This window comes from Ranitomeya imitator, chromosome 8 (genome assembly GCF_032444005.1).
Source record: "Ranitomeya imitator isolate aRanImi1 chromosome 8, aRanImi1.pri, whole genome shotgun sequence".
In the NCBI taxonomy this organism is placed as follows: Eukaryota; Metazoa; Chordata; class Amphibia; order Anura; family Dendrobatidae; genus Ranitomeya; species Ranitomeya imitator.
Window position 1 is genome coordinate 159,734,544 of NC_091289.1, and position 19,602 is coordinate 159,754,145.

Below are 19,602 nucleotides of genomic sequence, written 5' to 3' on the forward strand. Positions count from 1 at the left end.
CCTGGGATAATTCAGCAAGTCGTACCGTTCCCAGCTTCATCAGAATTGAGTGACTATTGAGATGAGTCTAATCTGATTGGGAAAAAATAATAAATGTATTCCTACAGCTCCGATTTAAGGAATAAAAAAAATATGAATTTCAAGACACCACAATCTCAAAAGTAAAAACCTCAGAATCTTAAGGTCTTTATATACAGGAATGTATTTCCAGACTGAATAAGGTTTTTCGAGAGATGAAAGTGATGGGAAAATCATCTGGAGTATGTAGGTAATGACTTACCCCTACTGCCCTGTTAGACTATATGGTATCTAGATCTGCTTTTTTTAAGAAGGTAGACAACTCCTTTATAGAGCTCTTCAATGTTTTCTAAACCAATATTAAATGGTAACTACTTTTTAATTTTTTTTTTATAATAAAACAAACTAGTGAACATATTATATATTATAGGAGAATGATGGCTCTTTTCCCACTTGGCAGATTGGCAGATACTTCTCTCCCAGACTGATTATCCATTCTCAAAAAATGCTTAGATCTGTCTACAGTTCTGTCTTCATTAGGGATAAAATTATACCTGTGTATAGAGGGGAAAGAAAAGAAAAGCTGGGGGTGGAGCACAAAAAAAAAAAAAGAAAATTGCTGAGGCTTCTATCACTGCAGAGGGAAGCTGCTAAAAAAAATCTAAAATGCATGTTATATAATGACCAGATATAGTTTTATTCCACATGTAATTGTAAAGGATCGCAAAGGTCAGAAACCTGTTGCCTTGGTGCATTTTTTCTTTGCCATTTTTTCATACATTATGTTTTACTCTGTATGTATGGAGCCATGAAAAACATATATACAGTGGGGCAAAAAAGTATTTAGTCAGTCAGCAATAGTGCAAGTTCCACCACTTAAAAAGATGAGAGGCGTCTGTAATTTACATCATAGGTAGACCTCAACTATGGGAGACAAACTGAGAAAAAAAAATCCAGAAAATCACATTGTCTGTTTTTTTAACATTTTATTTGCATATTATGGTGGAAAATAAGTATTTGGTCAGAAACAAAATTTCATCTCAATACTTTGTAATATATCCTTTGTTGGCAATGGCAGAGGTCAAACGTTTTCTGTAAGTCTTCACAAGGTTGCCACACACTGTTGTTGGTATGTTGGCCCATTCCTCCATGCAGATCTCCTCTAGAGCAGTGATGATTTTGGCTTTTCGCTTGGCAACACGGACTTTCAACTCCCTCCAAAGGTTTTCTATAGGGTTGAGATCTGGAGACTGGCTAAGCCACTCCAGGACCTTGAAATGCTTCTTACGAAGCCACTCCTTCGTTGCCCTGGCGGTGTGCTTTGGATCATTGTCATGTTGAAAGACCCAGCCACGTTTCATCTTCAATGCCCTTGCTGATGGAAGGAGGTTTGCACTCAAAATCTCACGATACATGGCCCTATTCATTCTTTCATGTACCCGGATCAGTCGTCCTGGCCCCTTTTCAGAGAAACAGCCCCAAAGCATGATGTTTCCACCACCATGCTTTACAGTAGGTATGGTGTTTGATGGATGCAACTCAGTATTCTTTTTCCTCCAAACACGACAAGTTGTGTTTCTACCAAACAGTTCCAGTTTGGTTTCATCAGACCATAGGACATTCTCCCAAAACTCCTCTGGATCATCCAAATGCTCTCTAGCAAACTTCAGACGGGCCCGGACATGTACTGGCTTAAGCAGTGGGACACGTCTGGCACTGCAGGATCTGAGTCCATGGTGGCGTAGTGTGTTACTTATGGTAGGCCTTGTTACATTGGTCCCAGCTCTCTGCAGTTCATTCACTAGGTCCCCCCGCGTGGTTCTGGGATTTTTGCTCACCGTTCTTGTGATAATTCTGACCCCACGGGGTGGGATTTTGCGTGGAGCCCCAGATCAAGGGAGATTATCAGTGGACTTGTATGTCTTCCATTTTCTAATTATTGCTCCCACTGTTGATTTCAAGCTGGTTGGCTATTGCAGATTCAGTCTTCCCAGCCTGGTGCAGGGCTACAATTTTGTTTCTGGTGTCCTTTGACAGCTCTTTGGTCTTCTCCATAGTGGAGTTTGGAATCAGACTGTTTGAGGGTGTGCACAGGTGTCTTTTTATACTGATAACAAGTTTAAACAGGTGCCATTACTACAGGTAATGAGTGGAGGAAAGAGGAGACTCTTAAAGAAGAAGTTACAGGTCTGTGAGAGCCAGAAATCTTGATTGTTTGTTTCTGACCAAATACTTATTTTCCACCATAATATGCAAATAAATTGTTAAAAAAACAGACAATGTGATTTTCTGGATTTTTTTTTTCTCAGTTTGTCTCCCATAGTTGAGGTCTACCTATCATGTAAATTACAGACGCCTCTCATCTTTTTAAGTGGTGGAACTTGCACTATTGCTGACTGACTAAATACTTTTTTGCCCCACTGTATTTTTAGCCATGCTTAATAAACTCATGGATTTTTATTGAAGTTAGGGGCATGTTGGCCATCTTTTTTGGATTGCACTCTTGTTTTGGAGTGAAATTACTATGTACATGCCAGGTGAGCTGATTGGATTTATGTTTCTATTTCACTATCTCATTAATAGCTATTTTGCTATGCTGTAATTATTATTATTATTTCATTTTTCAAATAAGGAAGGCTCACAATAGACCATAAAGCATTGAAAAATATCAAAACATAATATAAATGTGGATCTTTACGGAGATGATAGTTCTGAAAAGTAGGACATTCTAGTACCTTAGGTCATTTAAAAAAGTGACAAGACTATGACTTACATTTTCAATCACAAATCCACAGTAAGGTATCAGCTTAACATTAAGATATAACATGGGGTAGATGAGGCTGTAAAGGGGTAGAAAATATGTTAAAAACACAGAGCTTAGAGAATGAGATTCATGGTATTAAAGCAGCTGTGCCACAGATTCTAAGAAGCAGAAGTGTTTTTGAAGTGTAGAGTACCAAGTTATTGTGGGCTGCCGTACTTTCATAAAAGTAGAGTGAAAGAATGTTTCCCAACTGGAGGTTTCTTCTTCTCTGACTATGTGTTGAGTTTAATTTATCCATTTAGTGGATGAAAGGTTTGGTTGTAGCCAATGGAGCAGTATCAATAATATGGCTGCTGCAAAAAGTTGACTCAAAGGTATTGTAGATGGTTTCTAAGTTGCAGATGGGTGTGATAAAATAACCATCTTAGTGGATTATCTTAAATGTGGTACTCTATTATATTGGAAAAGCGAAGCTGTCACCAGAAAGCAACACTATTAACCTGCAGGTAAAGGGTGTATATGCAGGTTAATACCATTATCAACCAGCCCGGTGCCTGCACTTCGAAAAATGCTGCAGGGAGAAAATTTACTTTATTTCCCCCATAAACGTTCGGATTTCAGTCATGGGAGGCGGCACCAGTGCAAGTTCAGGGAATAAAGTAGGTCTAAATGCCGGTGCCAGGCAGCTTCACGATGCTAGATTAAACCCATATCTGCAGGTCATTAGCTTTTTTTGGTGGTAGGTTCCTTTCATTTCTGTTCAACTTACTTTCAGAAGCTTCTGATAGCACTACATTCCCAACAAATGTGTAAAATTAAATCATTTTGTGAGTTGAATCTTCAGTCATGAAAATTATCAGAAAGGTTGAGATGGCATAAATGTCACCTGGAAGCTTAAAGAGGATCTGTCACTTGCTTAAAAAATTCATTAGTTACCTTATAAAAATCCCCAAGGTCCCCTGCTTCTGACTCTCTTTTTCATTTTGCTCTGCAACACTCCATTACAAAAATATTTACATTTGCTGTAGAAGCACCAAAATATTTGCTTGAAGTACAAATGGGTGTTTCTTCAGTGTCTTCTTTGGGGGCATGTTCTTTTATCTCTCTTTCCCAGATGCTGCAAATCACAACCTATCAACTGATCTAGCAGTCTCAGATGCTGCTGTGCTATGATTGACAGCGTCTAGGAGAGTGAGATGACTGTATACGCTCCCAGAGAAAACTCTGAAGAAACACCAAGTTGAAATGAAAGCAGAGATTTCACATACTGTGCTTCAAAATCATGTATTGAGTATATCTCTGCAATGGAGTGACGCAGCATAAAATGGAAAAGAGCGACAGAATTAGGGGAACTCACTGATTTTTGTAAGGTATTTATTTTTTTAAGCATGTAAAATATAGTCTTTAAATCTGGAAACCATGTGAGTGGGAGTGAACAAAGTCAGTCTCTTGCTTACTTAAAAGTATGCCCAGGTCTTTTTCCCAGGAAATAGCGGGTTTAAAAAGTTGGGTTGGGGAGACTTATTTATTATATAGTTTATATATTGTTTTGTGAATTGTTTTAGGCATAGATATATTGTTTTCAAAGGAAGTACAGCAGGGGTGTCAAACTGCATTCCTCAAGGGTCGCAAACAGGTCATGTTTTCCGGATTTCCTTGTATTGCACAGGTGATAATTTAATCACCTGCAGAGAATGATTCCAGCACCTTGTGCAATGCTAAGGAAATCTTGAAGACATGCACGGTTTGCGGCCCTCGAGGAATGCAGTTTGACACCCCTGAAGTACAGTAAGGTCCCTTTTGACGTAAAAATTGGCAGTGAATGGATTGCAACATTTTTTAAGGTGGTTTATATGTATAGGATGTAGGGATTCATACTCGCAGGTAGGCATTAGATAGTATTCACAAAGGCAATACGGTTTGGTCCAAACATGCAGTTTTATTGCTTTCATAAAACTCCAAGGGATTCAAAACTAAAGCAGCCTTTTCTGGGCACAAAGGTATAAAAGCAAATAAACAGTTCACTCAGCAGGCACATATATGTCAGTGTTTGGTTACCCATCAAATTACAGTCCTTTCTCCTGGAGCAAACTTTATACACAAAAGAAATTCGGTCCTACCGATCTAAGTATCCCCTTTAGACTGAGCTCCAGCAGATTCCACCGTAAAACAGAAGTATTCAACTCCATGCACAGTTCACATTGAACAGACTGCAGCTTCCACACATTACTCTGCAGCGCCAACACACAGACTGCTCAGTTTTCCTACCTGACCTGTACAATCTCCATTCAGAGAGAAACGTTGGTTTGTATCTCTAACAGCTAAAGCTCACGTTTTGGCTGGTCACTCACCAACTTTAATACATTCCACTCTGCTCAACATCCAGCAGACTGACCCAAGGAGAACCCATTTCCTGGTTCTTAGTCAAAGCTAGTCATGTGCTTCTATTTAAAACCTGCTCTGCTAGGATTTAACCCAGTCCTACCTGGCTTTGGAAAAATGGTTTAATACCTTATTAGGAGAGTATCCTGGAAATTGTCCATTAGTTAAAAGTTTGGATGTGTATACATTGAGTCATTGATTGTAAAGCTCAAAAAGGTTCCGGAAAATAGAGTGTAAGCAGTCGGGGAATGTACAGGCAGTTGCTTTAGTGGAACATTTTAATTGTACATTAGTAGAGTGCCTGATTTCAAGACTGAGTTGAGTAAGTGCGCTGGTGAGCTTAGCGAGATGTCATGGCAAAGTTAGCAGATGAAGCGCCATTTCTTCCTTAAACAAGATTTAGAGTTCTGTTTTAAATCTATCCGTCAAAGCAATAAAATGGCTATGTTGTGAGTATAAGCATCAGGGAGGTATTGGCTGCATTAATAGTTTGTGAGATTATAGTTTGCAGATAGATATTGGTTGATTAGTAGTTTTTGAGATAATCTAAGAGGTTAAAATACTATAAAAAGTGAGAACAAAACTTCAGAGATGAGAAAATGCTGCATTTATATTTGCATTTGTATAATATAACCATTATAAATGATTCCCTAATGCAGATATCCAATGTCTTAGTGAGCCCTTGTCACATCATCCTCTCAATCATAGCATCTATGTCACAATGATTTAAGGTTCCTCATTTATAAATAGTCAAAATTGACATCTATCTGTCACTTTTCAATCATAAACATAGACATACTGTATTTTACTTTACTTTCTTTATGTTAATAGTAGAACAGCAATAATAGAATCCATGCTGAAAAAAATAACTATTAATAACATGCAATTCTGAATAAATCTCACAAAATATGCATTTCATTTGTCTTTTGCGTCAAACAAGCAAAATGTTAAGAGTCAGGATTCTTCCACTGCGCGGGATAGATCCCAAGCACTATCTGGTTCTGTGGTCACCCATTCAAGTCCGGCCGCTGCGATTGCTGCTCAGCACAGACGTCGGTTCCAGCGTCTTGCTCAGGCTCATGGCGTATGCTTGGTTATTGCTGGCTCTTCAGCCAAATCTATGGTAGTCAGTGATATGCAGGTGCAGCTTTGCGCTCTGGAGTCTAAGTCCAGAGATCACCTTACTGAGCATGTCCCTGATGTAGCATCCTCTTATTGGTGGTTGGACGTTAGCTGCTCTGGTGATGTGACAGCTCAATGATGACGATGTCTCAACCGACTGGGCATGAGTGTTTGGGGTGGAGCCTAGCGTATAAAAGGCTCTCAGCGGTGCATGCGGGCGAGCTGGCGTCATTTATGTTTTTGTGTGAGTGGGTGGTTACTCTACCACTCTGTCTGCACATTTGTGTACGTCTGTCTAAGCTCAAAGACTGTACACGTTGGCAGGCAGGCAGCTCTTATGCGGTTTCGTGCCCATGGCTCAACGTCTGAGTCTCTAGTCTGCTACATGCTTAGGGTGCTGGTCAGGCAAAAGTTCAGTAGCGTGAGGACTGGGGTAACTAGCCACTTGGCTTAGCATCTGTTTCGTCCAAGTGTGCGGTTAGCACAGTTCAGTTACAGAGGAAGCTCAAGCCTGAGGGTATGTGCACACGTTGCGGTTTCACTGCGGATCCGCAGCGGTTTTTTGAGGTGCAGAAAAACTGCAGATCCGCAATTGATTTACAGTGCAATGTAAATCAATGAGAAAAAAAATGCTGTGCACACCTTGCGGAAAATCCGCTGCGGAAACGCTGCGGTTTAAAAGAAGTAGCATGTCACTTCTTTTTTGTGAATCTGCAGCGTTTTTGTACCCATTCCATTATAGAAAACCGCAGGGGTAAAAAACGCAGCAAATCTGCAAGAAAACCGCAGCAGAAACACACAAAAAACGCTGTGGAACCACACAAAAAACGCGACAAATGCGCAGGTGCGTTTTCTGCCAGGAGAGGCAGAATCCGCACCAGAAATTCCTAAGCCTAATCTGCAACGTGTGCACAGAGCCTTATACTTCCTCCCTGTGAAGGCAGCAGGATATAGTACTTAGCATTCTTTGTGCAGTACCTCTCTGCGAAGTAACTGAGCTTGGTACTCAATGTTCCAATCACACTGTGTGGCGTTAAAACAGTGTGTTTAAGATAACGCTTGCTGTTTTGTTCCGTCATTGTTCACACTAGCAGCAGGTTCATCTCTGCTCGGTGGACCCCAGATCGCGATTGCACTTTATTTTATATTTCATTTTATGCTATATTTTATTTAGTGCAATCCACCAACCATAACAGAAATATATATATATATATATATATATATATATATATATATATATATGTATATATATATACTAGATGGTGGCCTGATTCTAAAGCATTGGATATTCTAGAGTATGTATGTATGTATGTATGTATATAGCAGCTACGTACTATATAGCACAGGCCACGTAGTTTATAGGAGCCATGTAGTATATAGCAGACAAATACGATGTGGCCTGTGCTATATACTATGTGGCTGCTATATACAAGCATACATACATATTGTAGAATACCCGATGCGCTAATACAGGCCACGCAATATATAACAGTGGCCACGCAGTATATAACACAGCCCAAGCAGTATATAACACAGCCCACATACTATATAACACAGCCCATGCAGTATATAGCAGCCACACAGTATATAACACAGGCGACGTAGTATATAACACTGGCCGCGTAATATATAGCACAGCACATGCAGTATATAACACTGGCCAGGTAGTATATAGCAGCCACGCGGTATATTACACAGCCCATGCAGTATATAACACTGGCCATGTAATATATAACACAGCCCACGCAGTATATAACACTGGCCACGTAATATATAGCACAGCACACGCAGTATATAACACTGGCCAGGTAGTATATAGCAGCCACGCGGTATATTACACAGCCCACGCAGTATATAACACTGACCACGTAATATATAGCACAGCCCACGCAGTACATAACACAGCCCACATAGCATCTAACACTGGCCAGGTAGTATATATAGCCACGCGGTATATTACACAGCCCACATAGTATATAGCAGTGTGGGCACCATATCCCTGTTAAAAAAAATTATTAAAATAAAAAATAGTTATATACTCACCCGCCGGGATCCAATCCAGTGAAGCTGTGGCGCAGGCGATGAGCGCGCGGCTGCCGCCATCTTCCGTTCCCAGGATGCATCGCGAAATTACCCAGATGACTTAGCAGTCTTGCGAGACCACTAAGTCTTCTGGGTAATTTCGCAATGCATCTCTGGGAACGGAAGATGACGGAGGCCACGCGAGGCTCGGCGCACTACGGAGGGTGAGTATTGCAGGTTTTTTGTTTTTCTATTATTTTTAACATTACATCTTTTTACTATTGATGCTGCATAGGCAGCATCAATAGTAAAAAGTTGGGGACACACAGGGTTAATAGTAGTAACGGAATGCGTTACCCATGGCATAACGCGGTCTGTTACCGCTGGCATTAACCCTGTGTGAGCGGTGACTGGAGGGGAGTATGCGGGCGACAGGCACTGACTGCGGTGACTGGAGGAGAGCATGCGGGCGCTGGGCACTGACTGCAGGGGAGTAGGGACTAATCGGACTGGGCCCTTCGCTGATTGGTCGCGGCAGCCATGATAGGCAGCTGGCGAGACGAATCAGCGACGCGGGATTTCCGTTACGGAAGTTGCCGACAGAAAGACGAAAGTACCCCTTAGACAATTATATATATATAGATATATATATACTATTTTTTGATTACTTATTGAACTTATTTCTATTATTTGTATTCACTTGCATAGCTTTAATTGTCTATTTGGACTGGAGTAAACATTGAAGAATTGATCAGAATCTTCCCAGTATTTTTGGAGGATGCAAATAAGAGATAATATTAATTAGCAATGTTTTTCATACAAAGGATAGCTATGTTTAAATTTTATGTCACAGAATATATACAGTTGTGCTCAAAAGTTTACATACCCCAGCAGAATTTTTTTGCTTTCTTGGCCTTTTTTCAGAGAATATGAATGATAAAACTTTTCCTCCACTCATGGTTAGTGGTTGGGTGAAGCCCTTTATTGTCAAACTACTGTGTTTTCTCTTTATAAATCATAATGACATCCCAAAGCATCCAAATGTCCCTGATCAAAAGTTCACATACCCCATTTCTTAATGCAGTGTATTGCCATCTCTAACATCAATGACAGCTTAAAGTCTTTTGTGGTAGTTGTGGATGAGGTTCTTTATTTTGTCATATGGTAAAGCTGCCCACTGTTCTTGGCAAAAAGCCTCCAGTTCCTGTAAATTCCTGTGCTGTCCAGCATGAACTGTGTGCTTGAGATCTCCCCAGAGTGGCTCAATGATATTAAAGCTTTGTTATACTGGGCCCATGCAGGATTGCAATTATAGGTAACACCTCTAATAGGCCGATGTCCCACTTGCAACTGCAATGCGAGAAACTCGCCTCAATACCCAGCACTGCCGCTGGCACGTGGAACAGGAGTGTGTGGCTGCATGTATTTCTATCCCGAGTGCCGGCGGCAGTGCCGGGCATTGAGGCAAGCGAATCGCGCAAGTTTCTCGCATTGCAGTTGCAAGTGGGACAGTGGCCATACATGGCTGATTACAGAAGATCCACCAATAACAATTGGAGATGTCACATCTGACCCGGCTCCTCCTTCCTTCACAATGACTTTTATCCATGCTCATTAGATGTTGCAATACAGAAGATAGACTCAGTGTCTCTTTATTGTGTCCAATGCACCTGTTTTGTTTCCTGAAACAACAGGAAGCTACAGTTTAAAGAAGTCCTGGTGGTCAGTATGAAAATTGCAAGAGTTTTAACCCCTTTCTGACCTCGGACAGGATAGAACGTCCGAGGTCAGATCCCCTGCTTTGAGGTGGGCCCCGGCGGTGAGCCCACATCAAAGCCGCCACATGTCAGCTGTTTTGCACAGCTGACATGTGCGCGCAATAGCAGAGAGTGGAATCGCGATCCACCCACTGCTATTAACTAGTTAAATGCCGCTGTCAAACGCTGACAGTAGCATTTAACTACCGCTTCCGGCCGCGCAGCCGGAAATGCTCGCATCACTGACCCCATCACATGATTGGGGGTCAACGATGCGTCGGCATAGTAACCAGAGGTCTCCTTGAGACCTCTATGGTTACTGATGCCGGCTTGCTGTGAGCGCCACCCTGTGGTCGGCGCTCATTGCAAGCCTGCAATTCAGCTACATAGGAGCGATCTGATGATCGCTGCTATGCAGCAGAGCCGATCAAGCTGTGCCAGCTTCTAGCCTCCCATGGAGGCTATTGAAGCATGGCAAAAGTAAAAAAAGAATGTTTAAAGAATTATGAAATAAATAAAAAAAATTAAAAGTTTAAATCACCCCCCTTTCGCCCCATTCAAAATAAAACAATTAAAAAAATCAAACATACACATATTTGGAATCGCTGCGTTCAGAATCACCCGATTTATAAAAGAAAAGGGATTGACCTGATCGCTAAATGGTGTAGTGAGAAAAATATTAGAAACGCTAAAATTGCCTTTCTTTGGTCGCCACGTCATAGCATTAAAATGCAATAGCGGGAGACCAAAAGAACATATCTGCACCAAAATGGTATCACTAAAAATTTCAGCTTGGCACGCAGAAAATAAGCCCTCACCCAACCCCAGATCATGAAAAATGGAGATGCTACGAGTATCGGAAAATGGCGCTTTTTTTTTTTTAGCAAAGTTTTGAACTTTTTTTCACCACTTAGATAAAAAATAGCCAAGACATGTTAGGTGTCTGTGAACTCATAATGACCTGGAGAATCATAATGGCAGGTCAGTTTTAGCATTTAGTGAACCTAGCAAAAAAGCCAAACAAAAAACAAGTGTGGGATTGCACTTGTTTTACAATTTCACTGCATTTGGAATTTTTTTTCCCATTTTCTACTACACAACATGGTAAAACCAATGATGTCGTTCAAAAGTACAACTTTGTCCCGCAAAAAATAAGCCCTCACATGGCCAAATTGACTGAAAAGTAAAAAAGTTATGGCTCTGGGAAGGAGGGGAGCAAAAAAAGAACACAGAAAAACGGAAAATCCCAAGGTCATGAAGGGGTTAATATTTATTTTTAACAAAGATTGTGATATGAAAAAAATTGTCAAAATTATAAAAATAAAATACTTTTAACATACAAAAATGTAACCAATAGGTAATTTTCTAATGATGGCTACCCTTTAAAGTCTATAATACATTTTAAGAATGGCTTTATAAACAGTGTTTTTTGTGGTTTTGGGAACAGTGATGCTTTTGTCAAGATGCTGCATGCTATAGGCTTGGATTTTTTGCTGGAGTTTTTTTTTAACAGAGGCTTTCCTAAGAAATTCAAAAATGCAATTATAAATAGCTGGAAAAAAGGAAAAAAATGCCATCATGAACACACAAAATAAGTTATAAATTAAATGCATGGCATTTTTACATCGTTTTTAAAAAGTGTGCATGAAGGAGCTATTTTAATGGCTAAAGATGTGCACATTTAAGATGCAAGTTGATAAATTACTTTACTTATCTTTATTCTTCTTTGCTCCACACAATGGCAACAGTGTTATTGCATGTGAATAGCATAGTTACTAACCCGTTCATCCAAACTGCAGATATGGGTATGCAGGTGTTTGAAAGCTAAATCCATCGACACCTTTATATTTTCTATCTGTTGCTGCATTCCTGAGAATTTATCATTTTAATTCATAAGCAAATTAAGTATTAAGTGCTCTGGGCATGACAGATCACAATCCAATCCTTTACTTCCCAAGATTGTTTCCTTGCCTAGCACCAGTCTCTTTAGCTTGATTGATATCTCATCTGATTTAATTGCCTGGTGCCTGACATCGCACAGACAGTGAGCTATCAATCAACATAAAGAGTTTAGTGCTCAGTGAGGAAACAACCTTGGGAGGCAGAGTCTTGGGGAGTGCTCTGTCCTGCCCAGAACACTTGATACCTCATTTGTATTTGAAGTAAAATGATACTTTTTCAGTAATGCAGCAACAGACAGAAAATATAAAGATCTTGATGAATTTAGCTTCCAAAAATCTGCATGCCCATATATGCAATGGTGGAGGGAGGGTTGAATTCACTTGCAGAATTCCCTTTACAAGCTTAACACAGATCAGTTGTTTGCACTTAGACTGTCTGGTTTATACTATGGCAAGGTAATTGAAATCTGCAGGTTTCTTTTTAATCCACTGTAATAAAGCTATAAATTAATGTAATGTAAAGCGAATTACATCCAAAAATTGCAGCGCAATTTAACCAAGTGATAAGCTTCCATTTTTTTTTCATCATCTAAACGATCACGAGTTTTGGCAACTACTGGTTCTGTGAAGTTAAATAAAATTGAAAAGATCAAAGTTAAAGCAGTCTTGTTGAAAGGTGAGAAGGTGAAATCTTTTGTGCTCTGCTGGATCAGAAGGAATAAAAATGCACAGTCCTCTTGTGCTCGCACATGACACTCTGTTTGATTAGGAGACTCGTTTTCATTGACATTCATCTATAGTAACTCCGTCTGTGAGGTTTATGGCTTCAGTAACAAAAAAGTACAATAGCAAGTCATGTGCGGATACAAATATTGCAGACCATGATTAAAATGCTATTGAGTATCCATATATACAATGCTGTGCAATAAAATGTGAAAATATATCATACAAACTATTCATTTAAAATTAAGTTCTCTACAGATGCCAAAGCGTAATAAATGTAATTTGTAAAAAAAACCTTTTACTCACCTGTTTGACCCCTCTGCTACTCACCGCCACCTGTCTGGTCCTCCACAAATCTTCTGATACCTCGCCGCTTGCATTGGAATCTTGGTCCCTCTTGTGCTGCGCTGGATGTCAAGATATCATAGCGCCAGGATCGCTTCTGCACAGGCGCACAGGAAATCAACGGCGCCATGACATCACGACATGCGTTGTAACCTCCCTCGTGCCTCCCAGGCGCTGTGACGCCCAGAAGCCCGGCACAGTGCGAGAGGAACAAAGATTCCATTGTGAATGATGGAGTACCAAAAGATGTGGCGAGGACTGGATTGGTGGCGGTGAGTAGCACAGGGGCCAAAGAGGAGAAGATAAGGATTTTTTTAAAGGGAATCAGTCACCCCATTTTAGGCCTATAAACTAAGGCCACCTCCATCAGGGGCTTATCTACAGCATTCTGTAATGCTGTAGATAAGCCCCCAATGTAACCTGAAAGAGGAGAAAAACAAGCTAGATTATACTCACCCAGGGACGGTCCCGGTGCGGTCTGGTCTGATGGGCGTTGCGGTCCGTGTTCAGCGCCTCCCATCTTCATACGATGACGTCCTCTTCTTTGCTTCCTGTTGTGGCTCCTGCGCAGGCGTACTTTGTCCTCTTAAGGGCAGAGCAAAGTACTGCATTGCGCAGGCTCCAGGCCTCTCTGACCTTTCCCGGCGCCTGCGCACTGCAGTACTTTGCTCTGCCCTCAACAGGACAAAGTACGCCTGCGCCGGAGCCACAACAGGAAGCAAAGAAGAGGACATCATCGTATGAAGATGGGAGGCGCTAGACCTGGACCGCGACACTCATCGGACCGGACCGCCCCTGGGTGAGTATAATCTCACTTGTTTTTCTTATCTTTCAGCTTACATCGGGGGCTTATCTACAGCATTTCAGAATGCTGTACATAAGCCCCTGATGGCGGTGGCTGCAGCTTATAGGCCTAAAATTGGGTGACAGATTCCCTTTAACATTTTTTAACCTTTTTTGTGGCCCTATTATGGTTCAGAAGAATATTGACCAAATTACAAATAAAAATCCATCGTTTGGCAAATGTGTATTTTTGTAGAATTTGAGTAAGATTCGATTCCACTTGAAACTATTCACTCATCGCTAACAGTGACTGTAACCGCTTCCTGCGTCACCCCCAATGACTTGAAGGCTATGTTCACACTAGGCGTTTTTGCTGCATTTTTTAATGCTTTTTTATGCTCATTTTCAGCTGCATTTTACAGTAACGGCTATATCTGAGATTTGAGAAATCTCATGCAGACACATTGGTTTTTCTTTGTAATCAGTATTTTGTGCTTTGCATGTTTTTTTGCACAATTGAGTATGTCATTTCTTTCAACGTTTTTTCAGCATTTTTTACCCATCAATTTGAATGGGTGGTGAAAACATGCACCAACAACTCATCAAAAACGTAGGTATCATGTTTTGCTGCATACACAGGAGACAAATCTAGCATGTGAAAACCGCCGCAAGAAAATGCACAAAAAAAAAAAAAGGAAAAACAAAGGAAAACCTGTTTTTTTCTGCAGCTTCTTTCCTGCCTAGAGGTCAGTTTTTGTTTCAGAAAGAAAACGCTGAAAAAACACCCAGTGTGAACTTACCTGAAGTGTGCGGCTGCAGGGAGAATATATGTTAATTTTTCTCCCTGTAGCCGCTGCTGCAATATATCATGCATACATGAGTTATGTGCTTTTTACCTTTCGATTAACCCTATATCTGCAGATAAACAGTGTTTATGGACATGACAGGTTCCCTTTAAAATAAATAAATATGTGTATCAAGTATAAAAAAAAAAATCATTATTTTAAGATGCATTTATGTAATCTAATTTGGGATTCATAAATAACTCACAGGGAATCTACGAGCCATATACACACACATATATATGTTAATATTTCCTCTGCAGCTCCTGCTTTTATTTTATACCGTATTTTATTTATGTTGTTTGTCTTCCAGGCAAATAATTGCAAAATAAGGATGTGAAATACAGTACTGTGTGTATTTATATAAAACATTAATTACACTACATTAAATCAGAATTAATTTATGTTGTGAGCTGCAAACTCTGGAATATCTGTTTATTAGGCCGGTTTGCAGCACTTTGTAATGATCTCCCTCTTGTGGACAGCGCTTGTATTTAATGATGCAGGGCGAGAAAAATCTAACGGTAAATCTCAAGAATGCGAAACAAAAATATAGATTTGTGCAAAGCCACCAAGGAGTTCTGTGGCTGTATAAAAGCACGAGCCTTCAGGCTATGAACTGGTATACAAAACCCAGGAATCCAAGCAGTCTTGTAATATCTGTAATAATGTGCTGAAAGAGCTGTACTGTTCATTAAAATACACGGTTTTATTACATCGTATGTATACTTTCCATATATTATTTATACATTTTATGTCTATATGATGTTGACTTTACTTTATATACATATTGATGAGACATTATCACTAAAATAAGTAACATATTTATAAGACCCCATAGCAAAGCCTGGAGCCCCCCTACCATAAAAAACTGTAGAAATCAAAGAGCAAAATAACTCCGTTTATTTAAGCAGTAATCTAAAGATGGATGGTAACTAGATATGAGCAGATTGATTCCAAACAAAATCTTTTAACTATGTATTTCCCCGAAAATTCAGCTTTACTCGTATCTGGCCACGATTTTGTTCATTTCTTTTGTGCAAGGAAATTAAAAAAGTGTAAACAGTTCTCAGCACTGATTTTCTGTTTTGGGGAGGGACAGAAGTGCACACAAAATAAGGCTACTTTCACACTAGCGTTAACTGCAATCCGTCACAATGCGTCGTTTTGCAGAAAAAACGCATCCTGCAAAAGTGCTTGCAGGATGCGTTTTTTCCCCATAGACATGTATTGACGACGCATTGAGACGGATTGCCACACGTCGCATCCGTCGTGCGACGGATGCGTCGTGCTTTGGCGGACCGTCTGGAGCAAAAAACGCTACATGTAACGTTTTTTGCCCCTGACGGACCGCTTTTTCCGACCGCGCATGCGCGGCCGGAACTCCGCCCCCACCTCCCCGCACCTCACAATGGGGCAGCGGATGCGCCGGAGAAATGCATCCGCTGCCTCAGTTGTGCAGTGCGTTAAATGCTAGAGTCGGAATCTCTGCCCGACGCATTGCGACGGGGAGATTCCAACGCTAGTGTGAAAGAAGCCTAAGGCAATCTCGTCTAGGAAAGCATAGGTTTAAGTGATGGTAGCGTTCACCTGAAGATGTGTGCAGGCACAACACCTATAAAGGAATGGAAAGCCGCTGCTGCTGCCCTGTGGCTGGAGGAAATGGCTCTTCTATATGTATAATGGCAAAAAAAATTGAAGAGTTGGAATGAAGACCCTTGGGATTCTAAAACGGTTTCCATTAATACCAACGCGTTTCCTTGCCAGATCGGCACCGATGCAGGAACGAAGAGCCTTGGGATTCTAAAATGGTTTCCATGAATACCAACGCGTTTCTGCACTGGATCGGCGCCTTTCTCAAGTTATAGAAAAACAAGTTGGCTTTTAAACCTTGAAAATGGTGGCGGTCTGGGGCAGAAACGTGTTGGTATTACTAAAACGTGTTTTGGATCTTCACTCCTTTTGTTCTTCCACAATTCCAGTGACAAAGATTAATAGGAGGCCTGTGATTGGCCAGGAGACCAGTGTAGAGGAAGGTGGAGCAGTGAAGGAGGAAAATATGACCGATGAGAATTAAGGATTTTTTTTTAAAACCATTCCTCTTGATAACTGGTGCAGCTTCCATTTGGACCAAATTTATTTGAACCGAAACGATTTTGTCAGCAGCATTCGATCAAATCTGCCCAAATAGAATTTAGGGAGATTATGTCATTTGTAATGGTAGCATATTACAGAAAAGCACAAATGAGAACTCACACACTAATACCAGATGGTCAATAGTCACTACCATTGACTACATTCACTACCTGCTTGTCAAATGCAAAGATAGATCTGCTCTTGCGTGGACCTCATCTGCTGCCTGGTCTGTAGGAACATCGAAGGTTTAAGTTACATAGTAACATAGTAACATAGTAACATAGTTAGTAAGGCCGAAAAAAGACATTTGTCCATCCAGTTCAGCCTATATTCCATCATAATAAATACCCAGATCTACGTCCTTCTACAGAACCTAATAATTGTATGATACAATATTGTTCTGCTCCAGGAAGACATCCAGGCCTCTCTTGAACCCCTCGACTGAGTTCGCCATCACCACCTCCTCAGGCAAGCAATTCCAGATTCTCACTGCCCTAACAGTAAAGAATCCTCTTCTATGTTGGTGGAAAAACCTTCTCTCCTCCAGACGCAAAGAATGCCCCCTTGTGCCCGTCACCTTCCTTGGTATAAACAGATCCTCAGCGAGATATTTGTATTGTCCCCTTATATACTTATACATGGTTATTAGATCGCCCCTCAGTCGTCTTTTTTCTAGACTAAATAATCCTAATTTCGCTAATCTATCTGGGTATTGTAGTTCTCCCATCCCCTTTATTAATTTTGTTGCCCTCCTTTGTACTCTCTCTAGTTCCATTATATCCTTCCTGAGCACCGGTGCCCAAAACTGGACACAGTACTCCATGTGCGGTCTAACTAGGGATTTGTACAGAGGCAGTATAATGCTCTCATCATGTGTATCCAGACCTCTTTTAATGCACCCCATGATCCTGTTTGCCTTGGCAGCTGCTGCCTGGCACTGGCTGCTCCAGGTAAGTTTATCATTAACTAGGATCCCCAAGTCCTTCTCCCTGTCAGATTTACCCAGTGGTTTCCCGTTCAGTGTGTAATGGTGATATTGATTCCCTCTTCCCATGTGTATAACCTTACATTTATCATTGTTAAACCTCATCTGCCACCTTTCAGCCCAAGTTTCCAACTTATCCAGATCCATCTGTAGCAGAATACTATCTTCTCTTGTATTAACTGCTTTACATAGTTGTACCCATACAAAGTTGTACCCGTACAAAGTTGTACCCATCGGTATTGATTTATAGTACTTTAAAAATAAGTGACGCCAGATATGATGTTGAGGCGAGCCCTAAAGATGTAGCAATCCTTAAATAGAACCTGACAGCAGATGCGTGCTGCCTGATCCACCACACATTGGCTGCCTCATTTCAGCCTCATATGTTTCACTGTGGCACTTCAGAGGAAACATACTTTAAAAGTTCCCGCCCTCTGCCCTGAAGTGACAGGTCTCTCCCTATACATGCATGCAGGGAGAGACCTGTCACTCTAGGGGTGCAGGCAAGGAGAAGTTGCCCGGGCCCGGCCTGTCGAACTAGTCTCCAAGGGGCCAGATGACTCTGTCCTCCTCAACTTTTAAGATATCTTTTCCTCTGAAAAGCTGAAACGTTTCACAGTCAAATACACATGGCTGGAACCATGCAGTCAGTACCTGATATGTGCTGCCGGTGGATAGTGCACCATGTATCAGCTGTCAGGTTTACTATAAATAAACAATCTGCACAACATATGTTTGGTGTGCCATATGGTGCGCATGCAGCCTTTATAATGCGACCTCTGTAATACAATATATAAGCGCTCACACAATGCAATCTGAACTTAGGTAGAGATAAGGATGGCTACATCTGTGTAACTGTCCATGCTAAAAGTCGGAGAAATGGATTTGCTACTGCAGTCAGAGCCCAAAGTTGTCAATGTTAAAGGGAACCTGTCATCCCCCCAGGGCCTATTAAAATAAAATAGCCACCTTAAACAGCACTAAGGCGGCATTCTGTGAAGGAGGTTCTTATGTTTATTATCCCTTTGAACGCTGAAATAATACGCTTTATAAATTTCCCGCCATACCTCTAATGAGTCAGGGAGGTATGTTTTCTCCTCCTGACTCAACCGCCTCGCAGCCGTCCATCATCTCACTCTGTCCTCCTGGAGCCACCTCCTCTCTTTCTCGTGACATCACCGGCGCCTGCGCTCTGCAATCAGTTCTCGGGCATACGCCGTGCACGCTGCCAGGGAACTTATATCAGGTGATGTAAGGATATCGCCCTGCATGTAGCAGAGGCCCCAGATCCCGCCCCGCAGTGTGTTATGATGTATTCACACTGCGGGGCTGGGAATCTGGTGCCTGCCAGTGAAGCAGGTCACTGTGCTTCATTGAAGATAGTGCTGATGTCTCACAAGATTTGTGAAGTCTCGTGAGACTTTGGCACTTTTATCGAGGAGCACGGTGACCTGCTCCACTGCACAGGCGCCAGATTCCCAACCCTGCAGTGTGAATACATCATGACACCCTGCGGGGTGGGATCTGTGGCCTCCACTACAGGCAGGCGCAATATCCTTACATCACCTGATGTAAGTTCCCTGGCAGCGCGCACGGCGCATGCCCGAGAACTGATTGCAGAGTGCAGGTGCCGGTGATGTCACGAGAAAGAGAAGAGGAGGCACCCGGAGGTCAGAGCGGGATGGATGGCTGCGAGGCGGTTGAGTCAGGGGGAGAAAGCATACCTCCCTGACTCAATGGCGGTATGGCGGGAAATTTATAAAGCTCATTATTTCAGCATTCCTAGGGATAATAAACATAAGAGCCACTTTCATAAAATGCA

General features: G+C 41.4%; 1 long non-coding RNA gene across 1 annotated transcript in view; it reads left to right on the forward strand.

The window, feature by feature from the left end:
• The window catches only part of LOC138647460 (uncharacterized), a 51,594-nt gene that overhangs the window by 13,534 nt on the left and 18,458 nt on the right, over nt 1-19,602 (forward strand). The gene's annotated exons all lie outside the window — the stretch shown is intronic.